This window comes from Cervus elaphus, chromosome 17, assembly GCF_910594005.1.
Source record: "Cervus elaphus chromosome 17, mCerEla1.1, whole genome shotgun sequence".
Taxonomy (NCBI): Eukaryota; Metazoa; Chordata; class Mammalia; order Artiodactyla; family Cervidae; genus Cervus; species Cervus elaphus.
In genome coordinates this window covers 15,380,372-15,397,928 of record NC_057831.1, presented here as the reverse complement: position 1 = coordinate 15,397,928, position 17,557 = coordinate 15,380,372, and the positions used below count along the sequence as shown (strand labels likewise).

At 38.2% G+C, this 17,557-nt stretch overlaps 1 protein-coding gene and 1 long non-coding RNA gene across 2 annotated transcripts in view; one reads left to right on the top strand and one right to left on the bottom strand.

The window, feature by feature from the left end:
- FAM241A (family with sequence similarity 241 member A) overlaps nucleotides 1-17,557 on the top strand; it is a 40,421-nt gene that overhangs the window by 20,277 nt on the left and 2,587 nt on the right. The gene's annotated exons all lie outside the window — the stretch shown is intronic.
- LOC122673409 overlaps nucleotides 9,853-17,557 on the bottom strand; it is a 47,817-nt gene continuing 40,112 nt past the window's right edge. Inside the window, exon 3 of the long non-coding RNA XR_006334676.1 lies at nucleotides 9,853-9,958. This is a non-coding gene — a long non-coding RNA (uncharacterized LOC122673409). The remainder of the gene's footprint in view (nucleotides 9,959-17,557) is intronic.

The window sequence follows — 17,557 nt, the reverse complement described above, 5'->3', positions numbered from 1 at the left end:
ATATAAATTAACCCAGACAAGTATAACTTTGAACTGCTGTTAAAACTGATGCATTAAAACAAATAGAATGTGAGTGATTACAAGAGTGATTTTATATTTATTTATAAGAGAGCTTACAGTGTAGGGCTTTAGAACATGGGCTTTATGGCAGACTGTCTGAACATGTGTGTTAACTCTACCAGTTATTAGGTGATCTTGACTAAGTTACATAATCTTTCTTCAGTTTTCTTTATATTTTGAAGATTGAAGTACTTAAAACACTACCCAACACATAACAGACATTCAATAAATATTAGGGCTTTAAAAATGAATAATATGTTGTGAAATTCATTAAAAACTTCATTTAAGCATTATTTATTGTGTTTAAGGCATATATATCAGAGCATCGCCACAGGGGGCCAGCCTTTGAGATATAAAGGAATAAAGAGGGGAAAAATTAGTCTCTTCAGGTAACTAAATGCTGAGGTAAAGATGTTTTAACCATGGAGTCAGTTTATAGTACATTAGTGCTATAAACCACTATTCTGTTATATAATAAGACAAAAGCAGTTAAACATGCTTATATCATTTTTAAAGACATCATCTAAATATTTGAAAACATTGCAGTCACTTTTTTTTGCCAGTTCTCCTGATTTAATTTTTTTTTTTTACTAAACTGACCTTTTGTTATCTAAATGCCAAGCATTTTGCAACTCTTAAACACATCATATTTTGCCTTAAAAATCTACTTATTTATATATAAATATTAACCTTTTTACTGAATTGTTAGCTTCTTGGAGTTAAGGATATAGTGTTATTTATCTAATACATTTTAGGTATCAGGAAAATTTTATTGAATTGGTTCTCCAAGCAGAAGTGTTTTGAAAGTAAAATAATTTTAAATGTTTTATTGAATAGACATGATAGCTTAAGATAGTCTTATTTGTTCTTACATATATTAATATGTTTATTTCTTTGTTTACTTTTTTCTTTCTGGGCTGTAAAGATTTAATTATGATATGGGGAGTTAGAAAGGAGGAGATGATTTTAATGCTCACAAAGCATTCTTGATTTACTTCTGACATTTCTTCATCTCTTACAAGCTTTTCCAGAGGGTTATAAATACTGCTAACAAAGAACAAAGTATTTTACTATGGTAAAAATAATTTTAAAAAACAGACTTGGGGGTACAAAATTTAATGTATTGGAAGCAAGTAAAGGGAAAAGCAAGACTTTTCCTCTGAGATTTGAATTTCCAGTTAACTTTCCTTAGGCTTGATTTTTTAAAAATGAATTAATTACCAACTAAAATATTTGCTAGACTCTGCTGAGTAAAGAAGGAAAACTGCCTCTTTAATGGTTGATATGAGAGGAAATGAGAAAGAACAAGAAAGCCATTGTTTTTTATTCATTTAGGCTTTATGTATAAGTAAATATTTAAAGTGTTTTTTTTAAGTCCTTTTAAAAAAAAATAAAGTGTTAGTGGGACCATATGATTAAAAGGGAACTTCAAGAGTTGAACTTTTATACCCAGAATTTGACTATCACAGCATATGTGAAAAATAAACACTCTTCAAAGTGCTTAACGTGCTACAGCTAATTCCAGAAAATCTGCTGAGTACTACCCAGGATCCCCTGGCTTATCCTTACAGGAATTATCCTTCAATACACCATCAAAAGTAATTAACATCCAGAAACAACCATGGCAGGACTTCCAGAAAAATGGAGTAAGGAACTCAGCAGACTTTGTCCCAGCAAAACGACAATTTAAGAGGAGAAAATTAAAAATAAAATATCTCTTAAAATCTTTGGAAATCACCCTAAGAGCATACAGCAAGTGAAAAGCATTCATTTAAAAAAATCTACCAAATCTAGGTAAGAACAGTAAGTATTTGAGACATTGGAGCCACAACCTAATCTATGACCGCCCCATCACAGTGCTGTTACAGAAGCTCCATCCCCAGCATGTGTGGCCAAGAAGATGAGGTTCCCCTGTCCCCCTAACTCTCAGTCTAGGGCTGTAGTTTCACCCTGGAAGGGTAGGGCTTCTCATCCCTTCCCCCACTCCCCTCGCAGTTCCGTGTTACAGGAAGTCTGTTCCAGGTCAATGTGGCCAAAGTCTGTTCCCAGTCTTCCTTCCCCCAAGCAACCCGCACCCTGAGCCCAGCCGCTGAGAACGCGGAGGCCCAGTTCCCCTGGCCCACATCACTGGAGAGCAGAGGTCCCACATCGAGAGAAGCAAGCCGGCCAGGAGATGCTCCCCGCCGCCAGTGCCTGCTTACGGAGCAGGGCTGACACTCTAGGAGACAGAGGCTCTGCCCCCAGCTCCCGTGCAGTGGGGCCGGCGTTCTGCCCAGGGGAAAGGCAGATAATAGAAATAAAGAGGTCTTTGGATCTGCCTAAGAGGACTGACTTCGTTGGGAAGAAAGAGTGGAGAACTCCATGCCTAATGGAGTGTTGAAACACCACTAATGGTGGTGTTGAAACAGTACAGATCTTGCTGAAGTGCAATTAAAAGGAGTCTGGTAGTCCCATAATACATGAAAACAACAGAGCAGCCAGAAGTTTTACAGAAAGAACCAGGGAGAGTCAGCCATGAAGAACCCTCGTGGGCTCATAGTCACCTGTGAGGATCAGCAAGGCAAGTGTGCATGCGTGAGGCTGCACCTACTTGGGAGCACTACAGCAGGATGTGGGGCAGACTTGAAAGCATTCCCTAGGCTGCACACAGACCCACCGACATAGGGCAGAAGCCTCAGTAAGAACAAGGGGCTTAATTACGACCTGTGACCAAACACTGACGAACGGTACACCACGCTGACCCAGGGACAGCTCCTAGGAAGCAAGCCTCAGGAATTTCACAATCCCCTGCGGCAGTCCAGAAAATGTATATATGCCCAAGGCTGTACCCTCTCACGAGCAGTAAGTGTAGGCACCTCCACGCTACTAGTCCCTGGCTGAATGTAGGGCAAAGAAGTAAAGTCTCTGAACTATAATAGCAGTTTCCAATACAGCCAGTGGTGAAGAATAAAAATAATGGCTAAGGAACCATAAGCACAACCTCTAACCAATAAACGGCTACACTACCCCAGGGACAGCCTCTAGGTAATGAGAGTAAAAGATGAAAACAAGGGAGAAAACATGAATAGGAACATCAGAGGCTGCAGAATTAGTTCAGCCAAGTCACTAAACGAATAAGCAAACCACCACCACCACCACCTCCAGAGTAGTGGTAGGGGTCAGTATCTAGTGCTGCAAAAATATATCAGAAATGTCCAATTATTGAAAAAAGATTATGAAACATGGTATAAAAACAGGAAAATATGATTGATCCATCTATAGGAAAAAAAAGTCAGACAGTAGAAAATGTCTTTGCTGGGGCCTGATGATATACTTAGCAGACAAAGACTTCAAAACAGCTATCATAAAGATATGCAACAAACTAAAGGAAACATGCTTAAAGAATTAAAGTATGATGACAGTGTCTCATCAAATAGAGAATATTAAGAGAAATTGTTTTTCTTTTTAATTAAATGGAAATTCTGGAGTTGAAAGTACACTAGCCCAAATGAAAATTGAGTAGGCAGAAGATAAAAATCAGTGAATTTGAAGTAGAGCAACAGAAATTATGCAGCCTGAAGAATGGAGAGAGAAAAGAATAGAAAAAAATGAATAGAGCCTCAGAGAGTTGTGGAACATGATTAAACACATCAGTATACAAATAATAGGAATATTAGAAGAGAAGAGACAGAAATAGTCTATAGAATATAAGAAATATTCGGGACTTCCCTGGTGGTCAAGTGGTTAAAACTCCATGCTCCCAAAGCAGGGAGAGCAGGTTTGATCCCTGGTCGGGGAACTGAGATCCTACATGCCGTGTGACATGGCCAAAAAATAAACAAACAATAAGAATGATAAAGTAATTTTTTAAAAAAAATATAAAAAATATTCTAAGATATAATGGCTTAAAATTTTTTAAACTTAATGAAAAGCATTAAGCTACACATACAAGAAATAACAATGAAATCCAGGCACATTATGGTCAAAATATTGAAAGAGCATGAGAAAGTCTTGAAAGCGGCAAAAGAACAATTCATCACATCCAAGGAAACCCCAGTAAGGTCAAGTCGATGGCTCATCAGAAACTTGGAGGACAGAAGGCAATAGGACAAAACATTAAAAGTGCTGAGAGTAAAAACCTACTCACAATCCTATATCCAGCAAAATTATTTTTCAAAAATAAAAGTGAAACACATTCCCAGATAAAAACAGAATGTTTTGCTAAAACATCTATCTTACAAGAACATTTAAAGGAAATTATAAGGATGAAAGCAGTTGATAGTGACAGTGCTTTGAATCTACACACACAGAAAAAAAGAGGATTGGTAAAGGCAATTATGTAAATAATTACAAAAGATAGTATAATAGCACATCTTCTCTTGACTGTTTTAAAAAAGCAATTGCATAAAATATATATATAATTATATTGTTGAGCCTATCACATACTGAAATATATTTGACAATATCAGCACAAGATACCAAGGTGGAAATAAAGTTGTATTGGAATAAGGAAATGACACCAACTAGTAGCTCACATCCACAGGAACGAATAAAAAGAACCAGAAAGGGAGGTGTTAAGAAGGCAGACTGTATACCAGCCAACAAAGAAGAAAGATTAGAAAACTATAAATGCCTGAAATATTTAGGATTTAAAATCAATAGAACCCATTGATAAATTGGATACAGGAAATTAGGAAAAAGAAGGCTTTGCAGATCATTCTTTGAGTTTCTGACTTGTAGAAATTAAGGATAGATTTTATTCCTGAGAATCTGTTCATTGAATGAAGACCAGTTTTGAGGAGGAAAATCAGGTTTGGCCTTGGCTGTGTAGAATATTGAAATACATTCAAGGTAAGTGCTGCTGCGGTACAAGCTGTCAGTCACTCTGCGCGACCCCCTGGACTGCAGCCCGCCAGGCTCCTCTGTCCACGGGGGTTCTTCAGACACGAACACTGGAGTGGGCTGCCATGCCCTCCTCCAGGGGATCTTCCCCACGTGGGGATCGAACCTGCATCTCTTAGGTCTCCTACACTGGCAGGTGGGTTCTTTACCACTAGCGCCACCTGGGAAGCCCATATTCAAGATAGCCAAATGTAAATGTTGAGAAGGCAGTTGAATATATGGTTTTAGAGTGCAGAAGAAAGGTCTGAGCTGGATATAACGTTTAAATAACGGATGTACTGGTGGTAATTGAAACTGTAAAATTTGAATGAGCTTATTTGGGAAGAAAATATGGAGAGAAAAGAGATGAAAGCTTAAGACGAGATGTTGAGTATTGATATTTAATAGCTAAGTTGAGGATGGTGAACTCACAAAGCAGACTGAGAAAAGCATGGCCAGAGAGATAAAAATAGAACCGGAAGAATATAATACCATATAATTCAGAAGAAAAGAAAAAATTGTTGCTGTTCAGTCGCTCAGTCATACCCGACTCTTTGCAACCCCGCACACTGCAGCATACCAGGCTTCCCTGTCCTTCACTGTTTCCCAGAGTTTGCTCAAATTCAAGTCAATTGAGACAGTGATGCCATCCAACCATCTCGTCCTCTGTTGTCCCCTTCTCCTTCTGCCTTCAGTCCTTCCCAGCATCAGGGTCTTTTCAGATGAGTCAGCTCTTCGCATCAGATGGCCAAAGTATTGTAGCTTCAGTTTTAGCATCAGTCCTTCCAATGAATAGTCAGGACTGATTTCACTTAGAATTGACTGACTTGATCTCCTTGCTGTCCAGGGGACTCTCAAGAGTCTTCTCCAGAACCACAGTTCAAAAGCATCAATTCTTTGGCGCTCAGCTTTCTTTATAGTCCAGCTCTCACATCCATACATGGCTACTGGAAAAGCATAGCTTTGACTATATGGACCTTTGTTGGCAAAGTAATGTCTCTGCTTTTTAAAATGCTGTCTAGGTTGGTCATAGCTTTTCTTCCAAGGAGCAAGCATCTTAATTTCATGGCTGCAGTCACCATCTGCAGTGATTTTGGAGCCCAAGAAAATAAAGTCTGTCACTGCTTCCATTGTTTTCCCATCTATTTGCCATGAGGTGATGGGACCAGATGGCATGATCTTAGGTTTGTGAATGTTGAGTTTTGAGCCAGCTTTTTCACCCTCCTCTTTCACCTTCATCAAGAGGCTCTTTAGTTCCTCTTTGCTTTCTGCCATAAGGGTGGTGTCATCTGCATATCTGATGTTACTGATATTTCTCCCAGCAATCTTGATTACAGCTTATGCTTCATCCAGTCCAGCATTTCGCATAATGTACTCTGCATATAAATTAAATAAGCAGGGTGACAGTATACAGCCTTGACATAACTCCTTTCCCAATTTCGAACCAGTCCATTGTTCCATGTCCAGTTCTAACTGTTGCTTCTTGAGCTGCATACAAATTTCTCAGGAGACAGGTAAGGTGGTCTGGTATTCCCATCTCTTGAAGAATTTTCCACAGTTAGTTGTGATGCACAGAGTCAAAGGCTTTAGCGTAGTCAATGAAGCAGGAGCATGTTGGTCCTTTATTGGACCAGAACCTGGTGGTCCGGAGTTGACGATGAGAAAGTGAAAGAAGGAAAGAGGCTAATATTCCCTGGGTTACGCAGCCGGCCTTCGCGCTCCAAGGAATCAGCCAGAAAGAGAGAGAGAGAGAAAGACAGACACAGGGACCCAAGCTCTGATGGAGCAAAGGTGTTTTAATCAGCATGGTGTGGGCATATATACTGTCTTACAAGGTAGTTATTCTCAGCCAAGATAAAGATTAAAATTCCAGACTCATAAAACATAAGGCGATCCATATTAAAGAGAGAGAGTTGTAAACAATCACTTTTACCGTATGGTTCATAAGAAGGAAGATGGTACTTATCACCGTATTGGAAAACTAACGAAGGAAATGCCTGGATTCCTCAGCCCTGGGGAAAGGCTTGCCTTTCCTCTTAACTCCTGAATATTCAGCAATTAATAAGGAACAGAGGATTCCTGACAGATCCAAAACAGCACACAGGAAGCCTCCTGTTAAATGCTTCCTGACAGAAGTAGATGTGATTCTGCTTAGAAGTTGAATCAAATGAGAACTGAAAAACTTTGTCTTGTTTTGTTTTTTGTTTTTGGCCATGCTGCACAACTTGTCGGATCCTAGCTGCCTGACCAGGGACTGAACCTGAGCCCCCAGCAGTGAAAGCACATGGTCCTAACCACTGGATTGCCAGGGAATGCCCCCTAAAAATCTCTTAGTTTACTGATATGGCAGTTTATTGGTAATCTTTACAAGACCTGTTTTGGTGGTGTAAAAGAACAGAAGCCAACAGAAGTTGAGGTCTGATTGGAAGATTGTTAGGAGCAATTCTCCATGGGTCTCTTGCATTGAGAACTTTTGTTAAGGACTGTTTTTCAAAGATATTTGCTAAATGAACAGACTTGGAAGATAGGAATAGTGTCTCCTTTCAGAGTAGAGAAAAGATTGTTTGCCACCCAGTGTAATAAAGATGATGTCTCCCCCGGGACAAACGTCAGGCAGATTTGCTTACAGCCCATTATAAAAGGTGAGAGTTCCCTAAGCTCAAAGTCCCTCAGCTGTGACAGAAACACATTGCATGCCGCATCTTCTTGGCCACTCTGTCACCCTGTGGGACTTAAAGAGAGCTAACATCAGCATGAAACTCAGGCTGCTCCTTGTGGCATGAGTAGTGAAATCATTTGTCTGTGACCCCAGAGATTTGTGTCTGACACCAAGACGGGGATCCTGACTTGTAGGATGAAACAGGAATCCCCAGTCCCAGGCCTCAAAATGGGAGGTGAGCGGTGGGCCAGTGAGTGAGGCTTCGTCTGTGCTTACAGCTGCTCCCCGTCTCCTGCATTATCAGCTGAGCGCCGCCTCCTATCAGATCAGCAGTGGCATTAGATTCCATAGGAGCATGAACCGTAACCCTGAAGTCAAGGCAGAATATCCTGAGATTGCCACAAACTAGAAATAAAGCTCACAGTAATACAGTGTGCTTGAATCATCCTGGAACCATCCCTTCCCCACCCCAGCCCTGGCCCATGGAAGAATTGTCTTCCATGAAACCAGTCCCTGGTGCCAAAAACGTTGGGAGCTGCAGGGGTAAAACATCAGTCCCTTCACAGTTCCTGACAGAGATAAAAAAAATGGGAACAAGCAGAGTGAACTGTTTCAAACAGCTTGATTATGAAGAAGAAAAGGCAAGGCAGAGCTAGTGGCTTAATGGAGGAAAATCTAAGCATGTACAAATACTGATGAGAAGGAGCCAGCAGAGGGAAAGACTGAAGATACATGAGACAGAGGGGTAACGGAAAAGGAGTGCTTCCTTATTTCTTTATTCCTAACAAAAGAGAATAAAAGACATGGACATAAACTTTGGTAGCTGATACGTTTAGAATCACAAAGTTAAGGAAATTCTCTGACTTCTCTTTTTCCTGAGAAATAGGAGGTCAAGTAATTTGCTGGAGGAGAGGAAGAAAGAGAGAAGTAGGAGGCAGTTGAAGATTTTTAAAAGAGATCTGAAATAGCCCTGTGTAGAGAGCAAAAAAAAAAAAAAAAACGTTGAGCAGAGAAATGAAATAGGAATGTACTTGAAGATCTGTTTAGGGTTGTCATAAATTGTTGGTACCCTATGGTATAACTTTCTCTAACTCCACAGGTACCGAGGTACAGACAGAGGAAATAATTCTTACTCCAAGATTAGGGTTTCCCTGTGAGACAATGGAGTTTTAAATTTTAAAGAGATTTGGGTCATAGAACTCAAGCTGAAGGAGAAAAGTGAAGAAGGAAGAAAGTAAGTGTAAGTGAATGTAAGTGAAGTCACTCAGTCATGTCCGACTCTTTGCGACCCCATGGACTATAGCCTACCAGGCTCCTCCGTCCATGGGATTTTCCAGGCAAGAGAACTTCAGTGGGGTGCCATTTCCTTCTCCAAGAAGGAAGAAAGCTAGTGAATTAAGAGAAGTTAGAGACCAGACTACAATCCCAGTAAAGTTGTAAAGAAGTCAGTGGGAGTACAGGTAGTCCCTGCTTTCAAAAATTTGCTTTGCACCACTTCACTTTTGTGAAACTTTGTACCTGTTTTTTGATTAGCAGAGAAATCCAAAGAGGATTTTTTCTTATAAGAAAAAAAAAATGTAAAGCAAAAACAGCATTCAGCTTTTGTTTGCAGTGAACTGTTAGAGGCAGCACACATCCCAAGTAGCTAGAGTGACCACACCAAGCTCCTTCCTCAGGAGCTACACTCAGCATCAGGCCACCAGTGCTTTGAATTGTGTCTGTGAGCATCTGTGCTTTTTCTCAATTTGTTTTGTGTATCTATTATTAATACCAAGATGTGCCCTAAGATAATTGCTTCTTTGCTTTACACCACTTCAGTTTACTGAAGGTTTCATAGGAACTTTTTTCATAGGTTCCTTTTCATAGGAACTCTACTTCTGGATAGCAGGGAAAACCTAGAGTTGAATAAACAGGTGAAAGGAGAAGAGGTTGCAGCAAGATTTAGGAGTTGTTCATTCATTTGTTCATTTCTTCATTCATTTAATAAGCCTCAGTTCACAGGTTACCATGTGCTATTGGTCTAGTGGTTAGGATTCAGCACTCTCACCAGCATGGCCTGGGTTCAATTCCCAGTTAGGGAAGACCTTCTTCTGGGTTTCCCTACTGGTTCAGCCGGTAAAAGAATCTGCCTGCAATGTGGGAGACCTGGCTTCACTCCCTGGGTTGGGAAGATCCCCTGGAAAAGGGAATGGCCACCCACTCCAGTATTCTGACCTGGTTGGAAAGAGTCAGACACAACTGAGCAACTTCCACTTCACTTCATCCAAAAATCATTCCCCTTTTGCTCACTGTGCATTTATAAGCTTACCTTCTCAGTTATGATTTCCATGGACTTGGGTTATTGAGGCTGGCTCTGCTTGACAGCTCGGGAAGGTTAACCTAAAGTAGCAAGAAGAAATTAGCATTTTAGTCTTTACTCTTTATTCTTTTGTGTTATCTGAATACAATCACCATTTACCCATTTTTATTTATTTATTTTTTAATTGGAGGAAAATTGCTTTACAGTGTTTTGTTGGTTTATTCTTGTGTAGTTTTTAAAAACTTTCAGGAAGCTATATCCAAAATTTTCTACTTGCCTAACCCCATTATTATTTTTTAACATTATTAATATATTCTTCATGTTAATTATTGCTAGTAACAATAAAGCCAAATTAATGAGGAAGTTCTTGAGCACTATAATTAAGAACACAGGGCTTTGAAATTAGCTAATAATACTTATTATAATAAATAATGATTAAATAGCATAATGAATATAAAGCACTTAACACAGTATCTAGCATATAGTAAACATTCAGTTAATGGATGCTATTACTAGTTTTCTTTTTTTTGCAATGCCATGAGGCATGCCTGATCTTAATTCCCCAACCAGGGATTGAACTCATGCTCCCTGCGTTGGAAGGGTGGAGGTTTAACCACTGGACCACCAGGGAAGTCTCTAATGGTAGCTATTACTGCTTTTATCATCATCATCATCTGTAGTCAGAACTCTTAGTTCCAAGTGACAAAAATTCAACTTTTACTAGATTTTGCAAAATAGGAATTTATTGGCTCATGTTATTTTTAAAAAACAAAACAAACAAAAAACAGAGGTAGATGCCCTAGCTGGATTCAAGTATTCAAACAATATCCACCATGTCATTTCTTGGCTTTATTTTATATTGACTTCATTCATAGCAAGCTTCCTCCTCATTGTAATAAGATGCTCTATACCTTAGCAGCTAACCAGTTGGGGAAGGGGGGATGCCTGTTTATCAGTAGTTGCAGCAAACGTCTTAGGTAGAACTCTCATTGGCCTGCCTTGGGTTATATGCTCATTCCTTAACTAATCATGTGCTCAAGGAAATGAAATCTTCTGAGTGACCAGGCCTGGAACTTGGGGATGGGCACACACTCCACCAGAACACAGGAACCAAGAGTGGGTGGGGGAGGGTTTTCCCAAAGTTAAATTAAGATGGTATCAATAGAAGAAAGTAGAATAAAAACCAGACAGGCAAAACCAGCAGGCTTCCAATATTACACTCGGAAAAAACAGTTGAAAGTGAATCTTGAATTGTTACCCACTCAGTGAAAACCTGTTTATAGAATGTAGCTTGTACTCTTCTTAAAGTGAATAAGCAGATTCTGCCATACTAATGTGCACAAATTGTTCCATAGATAAGGATGTGCCATAGAAAACATCCCACCTCGACTTCTATATAATTAAATTGTCATAACACATGAAGAAAAATACAACTGAATTTAATTATCACAAGAAAGATGGTCACTAAGGTATTAGGCAGCATGTTACAGTAGAGAGAGAACAGAAGTAAAAACAATCACAGGACATAATTTCTACCAAAAATGTAGTAATAATATTAGTTACCGTACATTGAGTGGTTTTTATATGTATTCTAAAGTTTATCTGTTTCCTTATTATCACGCTGTATGAGGTAGATAGTGATATGCTCCTTTTATACCTGGGGAAACTGACAGTCGGTGGTTAAGTAATTTGCCTCGTATACATGACAAAGATTTGAATCCATCCTGCTTGCTTCCAAAGTCTTTGTTTTTGGTTAATAAAGCTGTGTGATTTAACCTCTTATTTCTTCTTTCTGAAGTAAGAGACTTTAATTACCTTTAAAGATTCTTTGCTCTCAAAAATCCTATGATTATTTCAGGGCTCACCTTTAATTTCTCATCACTAATTTTGCATATTTTTAAGAGATTTTCAGTCAATTATACACTCCTATGTCATTAATTATGGACAAAATAATATCACTATTTAATGTGCATGTCATGGTCTGTACTATTATATGATCATGAAGTAAACTGTCATTTGATAAATGTTCTTCCATTGGGACCTCACATACAAAGAATAAAATTTGGCAAAGACACAAAGTGATTATGTTAGAACGGGGGTAAATGCCATCTACATTTTCGGATTGGTGTGTTTTATGTGTGAAGTGTTTTTGTGTGTGTGTGTGTGTGCGTGCGTGTGTATTTGGTTGGTTGGTTTGGGTTTTTGCCTTATTGCAATTCTGCCAAGCATATCTCCTCATTCTTGCTTGGAGTCTCTTTTTTTCACATTTGAATCTGAATTCTAGTCAATACTGAATGGACTATAAAAAGATTTACTAAACTGCTGCAAATAGCTTTACCTTGTTTAAATTTTTATATAAGACAAAATTAAAATTTGAGCAATTTTATGCTTGATAAAACTCACCTTCAAGTATGCTATAAACTGGAAAAAGATGTAAAGCACAGAAAGACACTGATGTTCATTTCACTCTGTTAAATGTGCCCTTTCTGTGAAAAATGACAACGTGTTTACATAGTTTTTCTTTTTTCAGAGATCAAATACGTAAAATTGCTCTGAGAGCGTAGCAGTGTTACACAGATGTTAGCTATTACTAATACAATACCTGGAGGGAGTATAACACAGGGATTACTGGTGTGGTCGCTGGAGTAAGAATGTCTGAGTTCCTGTCATAGCTCCTTCAGTCACTAAGTGTAAGTCAATGGCCAGACATTTAACTCCTCTGAAACTTAGTTTCCTTATCTGCAAATGGGGAAAATAATAGTGCCTCCCTCACAGCCTGTTGGAAAGACAAAACAAGAAAATGCATGTACAACACAATGCCTGCCACGTGTTCACTGTTCTGCTATACCACTGATAATGCTACCGCTACTGCCTTCCTCTGGAAATTAGAGACCTCTGAGTAAGTCAGGGACTTCAGAGCTCAGCTGTTCATATGAGCCTCTGCTCTTAAAATACAGTTGTTTAGGAACTGAACTAAGCATGTAAATTTTAGCTAACAGCTATCATATTTTACAATCTCTCTAGAATCTATTTATACATATTTGAACAAATTCACAGATGTACTCATGGGGAAATAAAATAATTGATGTTGTTTATAAATTTTGTTTTTATTTTTGAGGAGTTTTTTGCCTAATATGTCATTACTATAGAATATTTCTATTGTTCATTCAACAAATATTTATTATGAGCCTGCTAAGGGCCAGGCACAATGCAGTATAATAAGTACTCTTGTTTGAACTTATATGGTTCTTTTCTTCAATGGCCTTACCCTTCCTATCATAGATAGTGACAGGAAATAGATATATAAAGAAATAATTTTAAAATTAAATATTGAGGTGGGTAGAATAATGGTTCCTCCCCCCTCAAAGATGTCCACATCTTAATCCTTAGTACCTATAAATATGATATCTTACATGGCAAAAAAGATTTTGTAGATATGATCAAATTTAAGGACTTTGAGATGGGAAAATGAACCTGGATTATCTCAGTGGACTAAACTTAATCACAAGGGTCCTTAAAAACAGAAAACCTTCCCCTGTTATTGTCAGAGGAAACAGTTAACTACAGAAGAATGGTCTGAGAGTTGCATTGTTGCTGGATTTGAAGGTGGAGGAAGGGGACTAGGAGCCAAGCAAGATGGACACCCTCTAGCAGCTAGAAAAAGTAAAGAAATGATTCTCTATTTGAGCCTCCGAAAGAAACAAGTCTGCCAATTTTGACTAATAACCTGCAAAACAGGTTAGAAAAAAGTGATACATTTGTGTCATTTTAAGTCACTAAGTCTGTAGTAATTTCATATGGCAGCAATAGAAAGGTAATTCAAACATAATAAATTCTCTTTACTTAAGGTCTGTCTGTGGAGAAATAGTTCTTCTATTTCTCCTAAAGTGTTAAGAATCACTTTCCAAAGTTGTATCAGAAGAGCTTCAAAGAATTTTCCCCAGAAGACACTCAGAAGTCATCATTCCAAAGTAGATCACATGCCCTTTCCAAGGCCAGCTTCTCATAAAGGGCAGAGGATTACTCTTAGACTTGTCATCTCTGAAGCTATAGATGGGGTTTTCCTCAGGTAAAGAATGTGGACTAGATTAAGGTTTGACTGGATTACTGATTACGGAAAGAATAAGTGGATCTTAATAATATCCACAACAAAACATACTGATAATTCCATAAAAATCTATAATTGCTTTGAGATTACAATTATAAATTATACTTTGGAAAAAATAAGTCCATCTTTTTGTTTGGCAAGAAGTGGAGCAGGTAGAAAGTCTATCAAGATATTGCTGTAAAGCTTGGCAGTCACAAGATAAATTCTCCCCATTTATTCAACAAATATTTACTGATACAGAAAACACTGCAGTGATATTGACTGTAATGTCAGTGATTTAAGAATGTTGCCTGTTTTCTTTTCCTAGGGTTATTTGAACCTTTATCCAGTTCTTTGCTGAATATCGTTGATGTTCCCACAGAACTTTATTTGTGAAGATATGCCACTTTTAGGCATTTTTCTAGTGACTTTACTTTTTTCTTCTCCTTCAGACTGCCCAGATTAAGAAATGCTTCAGCAAGGTGGCAGATTTTTAGTAATTATTTTATCTGGTTGATAGGTACTTAGGGGTTCATTGTACTATTTTCTCTAATTTTGTGTTTGAAATTTTTCATATTAAAAAAAAAAAAGGACAAGCAGGCTGCCGCAGCCACAGCACCCCCAGGCCAGTCTTTCTGGGCCTCCCATTTCTAGTCCCCGTCCCCCTAGCTGCTCCCCGGATCTCACGCTGCTGCCTCTCCACCTGGCCTTGAGGAGTTAACTGAGCAATGCAACACCTACTTCTTCCCCTGAAAAACCCACAAACAGTTTGTAGAAGAATTTAAAGTGAATCTTCAGAAAGAACTGTTTTAGATTAAGGTACTGGCTTTGTACTAAAACCTCAAATATACTGAAAAAGGTTTTAAAAGCTTTAGTAACAACAGAAAACCCCAAAGTACAATAAGTGCATAGGTTAAAAGAAATTAGAGGTGATAAAAAAGAAAAAAAAAAAGCTAAATAAAAAAATAAAGAGGCCAAAAATGGTACCAGCAATGCTAGACAATGGAGTAGAAGAGAAAGTTGAGGGACCAGAAGAATTATAAATTAAATCAGGAACTCCTTGAGTTCTATCCTAAAGAAAAGAAAGCCTTAATCTCAGGTAAGACCAAGATTTTTGTTTTTCTTTTTTAATAATAGTGTATTATCGTGGAGCACGTTAAAAAGTGTGAGAAGCTAAGAAACATAAAATTGATCACAGCACATCAATGAAGGAAAATATAGTTCAGAAGTTAAAATACAAAAAATAAGGAAAGGTTAACAAATAAATTATAATTCATGAGTATAATTCATGAGTATATTATCAATATCAAAAAGGATTCATATAAATCCCATTTTATGGATTAGAAAACTGAAGCTCAGGAAACTGAAGTAGTTTGATCAAGGTCATTCAGTTTAAGTGTTGGGAACCTAGATTTGAACTCTCCAGATATCTCAACAACATTTTGTTTTTCTCATTCTTTTTTGGTAGAAATTACAATTCAAAAGTAATTTATTAAATTATATGTATAAATTAACTCAAAAATAATTCTGGCTTAAATTTACATACATTTAACAATGATGCCCCACTGAGTCTCATTTTTTCATTACATCAATGATACTGTGTACTCAAAATAAATTGCTATTATATGGGAAAACACCACCTTAAAGTGAAACACTTTAAGTGAAACCCTTCAGTGAAACACTGAAAATCATTTTGTCTGACTATTGCACATAGAAGTTATATTTTTGCATTTTTTCCTTATATATGTAAACTATTATGTAGGATAAAAAGTAAGGCATTTTTAAATGAAAAAATATTTTTAGTTATTTACTTACTGATTACTGGAATGATTAAGTTTTGGTTTCTAATAAAAGAATCTAAGTTTGATTCATGTGTTTGAAATGTGTCTCAAGTTAAGTTAATTAACTACTTTCTGGCCTAGACAGCCTACTTAGTAGCTTTTAATACTTACTTGTTATCATATGAAATGCTGTACCCAAAGTCTTCTTTTTAAACATGAGTAATCTTCTATCTTGCACCTACTATGAGCAAGTATATGTTCAATAAATAATTACTGATTTGAATCATCATGCCTAAAAGAGATTAGGTTTAATAAATTATAATTACAACTATGTCACTGTGACATAGTTTTTCTTTTGTGACCAAATTAGGCGCTAGTGAAAAGAGAGAAACTATAGCAATTATTTTAGCAAAGATAAGTTAATACAAAGAATTGTTAAGCAGGCATTGAAGAACAGGAAAGGCAAAAACATGGAGGCAGTGATAGTCAAAAGATGTAAAAAATACCAGCATGATAAGCATTACCTGGAAACTTGTTAGAAGTGCAAATTCTCAGACTCCAAGCCCCTATTGTGGCTTACTGAATCAGAAACCCTGGCAGTGGGCTTTCAAAGCCCTCCAAGGAGTCTAACGTAAAAGTTTAAAAACCACAGCACTAAGGTAGGCTAGAGTGCCACAGATAGTAACACCAGGAAGCAGCCACCACTCCTGGGCCTGAGGAAGCAGAGAAGAGAGAGAGAATTACTAAAACTGAGAAAACTGGGGAAGGCCCCATCACACGCAGCTGCAACTCAGACTTCGAAGAACCAATCGCTGCTCGCCTGGTACTGGTGTTTCTGAGCTCAAAGGAGGAACACCATAGACCCTGGGAACCAGAAATCTGAGGGAAAGGAACCCACAGGTTTGATCTGGTGTCTTGGGAAGGCACATTGAGAGAGTTTCTGCAGGTGTTGGGGAGTCACTAAACTGAAATCAGTGGCTGCTGCCAGAAGGACCTACTACTGCCTGAGTGAACTGTCACTGGAGTGAGACCGAGAGGCTCAAGAAACCCATGAGAGGCGAACAGCAAAGAGCAAGTCCCGTCCTCCTCCTCTTGGTGTGCCGTGTCTCTGGTTCCTCTACTGGCAGAGCCTAATGGAGCCAGATGTGTTCGTAGAATTTCACAGAGTGGGGTTGAAGCTGAGAGATTGTAGCTTAATATCTGTCTACTAGAGATAGTAGTATAAAGACCCTAATTGTAGTAAGACTGAGAGGTAATAGAAATACCACATAATTTTTGGTATGTGTGATTGGGTACACATGGACATTTTCTGGGGAACTGATACCTAGGTAAACTTTTAGGCTTACTATACAAAACTATTCCTTTGTGGAAGTTTCTCCTGATGCGATGAATAAGCATTTAGGACATCAAGGACCTACACTGAATTCTTCTTAGCTTCCCAGCCAAAATCGAAAGATCACAGCCATAATAGCTGAGAATTATTCAACAGTAGCAGCAAGCTCTGTTCCAGAGAGATGAGACTGGGTCCTTGAAGTCTTAGTGTCAAAGGAATGGACTAAAAAGAAGCTTACTTATAGCAGGACAGAGCAATCCAGAGCCTGCCTCAGAACAGGAGATTGGTATAAAAAGGTTGTTCTGTAATCACAGTCATTGATAAGAACAATATGAACATGATTTTTCACTTAATAAGTTTTGTGCAATTCCAGGGAACCAGAAAATGAATGGAAATGATCAGCTACTTTCTTCATCTTGTAAATCAGTGTTCTAGTAGTTGAGTGTCCAGTCAATGTCAAGGCCACACAAATCAATAA